The sequence below is a fragment of the Bos javanicus genome, chromosome 26 (assembly GCF_032452875.1).
Source record: "Bos javanicus breed banteng chromosome 26, ARS-OSU_banteng_1.0, whole genome shotgun sequence".
NCBI classification, from domain to species: domain Eukaryota; kingdom Metazoa; phylum Chordata; class Mammalia; order Artiodactyla; family Bovidae; genus Bos; species Bos javanicus.
This window is the reverse complement of record NC_083893.1, coordinates 18,448,312-18,450,636: the sequence shown is the minus strand read 5'-3', so window position 1 is coordinate 18,450,636 and position 2,325 is coordinate 18,448,312. Positions and strand designations below refer to the sequence as shown.

The 2,325-nt window shown below is 48.0% G+C and overlaps 1 non-coding gene across 1 annotated transcript; it reads left to right on the top strand.

Moving 5' to 3' along the window:
- The first annotated feature begins 735 nt into the window (after positions 1-735).
- Positions 736-868, top strand: LOC133239704 (small Cajal body-specific RNA 11). Its single transcript, XR_009733949.1, has one exon. It is a non-coding gene; the product is annotated as a small Cajal body-specific RNA 11 (non-coding RNA).
- Positions 869-2,325: the final 1,457 nt, after the last annotated feature.

Sequence of the window (2,325 nt, the reverse complement as noted above, 5' to 3'; positions counted from 1 at the left end):
TCCCAGGTCTGGGAAGATGCCACATGCTGGGGAGCACCTAAGCCCACACACCATATCTACGGAGCCCTTGCTCTAGAGCCAGTGAGCTGCAGCTACTGAAGCCCGAGCACCTAGAGCCTGTGCTCCGTCCACAGCAAGAGAAGCCATAGCAATGAGAAACTTGAACACCGCAACTAGAGACTAGCCCCCACTCACTGCAACTAGAGAAAGCCTTCCCGCAGCAATGAAGATCCAGCACAACCAAAAACAAATAAATAAATATTTTAAAAAGAGGGAAATCTGGACACAGAGACACACAGGAGGATGCCATGTATGGACAGAGGCAGAGGTTAGAGTGATGCTACCACAGGCGAAGGAACACCAAGGACTGCCAGCAACTACAGAAGCCAAGAGAAAGCTTCTCCCTGAGTCCCCAAGAAGGAACTGACCCTGCCAATGGACACCTTATTTATATCAGACTTTTGGCCTCCAAACCTGTGAGAAAACAAGTTTCTGTTGTCTTAAGTCACCAAGTTTGTGATAATTTATCACAACAGCCCTAGGAAACGAACGCAAATAGTTTCGAGGAATTGTTTAGAATGTATAAGCTATGGAGAAGTTTACCGAAGATTGCTGGGGGTAGTTCTGAGACTCAGTGGAAAAAACTGAAGGACTGTGAGTGTCTCTGATGGATTTTGGGTTATGCTTGGCCCAGTCAGATCTGCCATCAGAACAGGAATAAAGAATGGAGAGATGTGGTCCTGGCTTATGTTTTCTCTGCTTCCCTGTGCTCAGTTTTAACAGGGGAGGCTGTCAGGATACACAGCAGTCTCCCTCTCAGTAGTTTAGGAGGGCTGTCCTAAGAATAGGGCTGCTGTGAGGGGACAGTTAAAAAAAATGTCAGGGGTGGGGGACTTCTCTGGCAGTCCAGTGGTTGACTCTGTACTTCCAATGCAGGGCGCATGGGTTTGACCCCTCATCGGAGAGCTAAGATCCTACATGACGTGAGTTGTGCGATCTAAATACATTTTAAAAAATAGAAAGAATGAAGAGATGAAAAGACAAGGAGCCATTACACTCTCATTGTATTTTGATCATAGGTAAAAAGTGGCCATGTAGGAACACATCTCTACAGGGACTATTAGGGTGATCCTACATAGGCTGATGCAGTTAGTGCTCCTGTTTCTGGGACTGCAGAAAGGGCAGTACTGCCCTTGCCAAACCATGGCAGAGAGAATAGAAAAGTAGATGCTTGAACTTGCAGAATGACTGGCTGCAGGTATCAGAGGAAGGCAGTCTCAAGACCTGCAGAGGCTTTGTGTGTGTGTGTGTGTGTGTGTGTGTGTCTGGATGCCTGGGTGTCAACAACATTGAAAATCAGGAGACACAGGGTAGCATAGTTCGGTATTTCAAAAAAAGACGTTAGGACTTCTCTGCTGGTCCAGTGGTTAAGAAACTGCCTGCCAATGAAGGGTTCAATTCCTGGTCTGGGAGGCTTCCACGTGTGGTGGAACAACTAAGTCCGTGCACCACAACTGCTAAGTCTGTGCTCTAGAGCCTGCTTGCAGCAACTACCGGAGCCCACGCGCCCTGCAGCCCGTGCTTCCCAGCAGGAGAAGCCACCGCCATGAGAAGCCCGTGCACTGCAACAAAGAGCAGCCCCGACTCACCACAACTAGAGGAAAGCCTGCACAGCAACGAAGACCCAGCACAGCCGAATATAAGTAAATAAATAAAATTTAAATAAAATCTGCAAGGGTGCTTTGGCGGGCAATTCCAGTCAGGCAAGGCCTATGAGATGTACTCAGATCAGGGTTCCTGCAAGTTGCTTCTGGGCCCTACCCTCTTTCCCTTTAATCCACTTTTCTGGCAGATCAACTTCCTAATGCCCAGTCTTGCTCAGGTTACCCACCACCCCAACTCTGAATAGGTCCACAGTACCTCCTGAATAAAACCCTTAGCTTCTTAACATAGTATCCAGAACTCAAAGGCTTGGTCCTGGTCCACTCTTCCAACCTTCTTTTGAAGCCCTTTGCTCCTCTCACTCTGGGCCCTTGCCAGCTTCCACATGTATCTAACATGATCCTGTCTCCCCGTATTTGGTCCTATTCTTTCTGCAGATAGTACCATTCCCCCAAATTTCTATCCGTCTAAATCTTACTTGGTCCAGCTACAAACCTCCTCCAACAGGGAATGGTTCCTCCTGCCCTCTGCCTTCCCGCCCCATTCAGCTCACCCAGTGGGGCTCTTACTACATACTTTCTGTATTAACTTGGGTTGGTCCGGACTGTAAAATCCAGAGAGTCCTTTGATTGCCCGACCAGAATAATTTGTCCACTCTCTTTA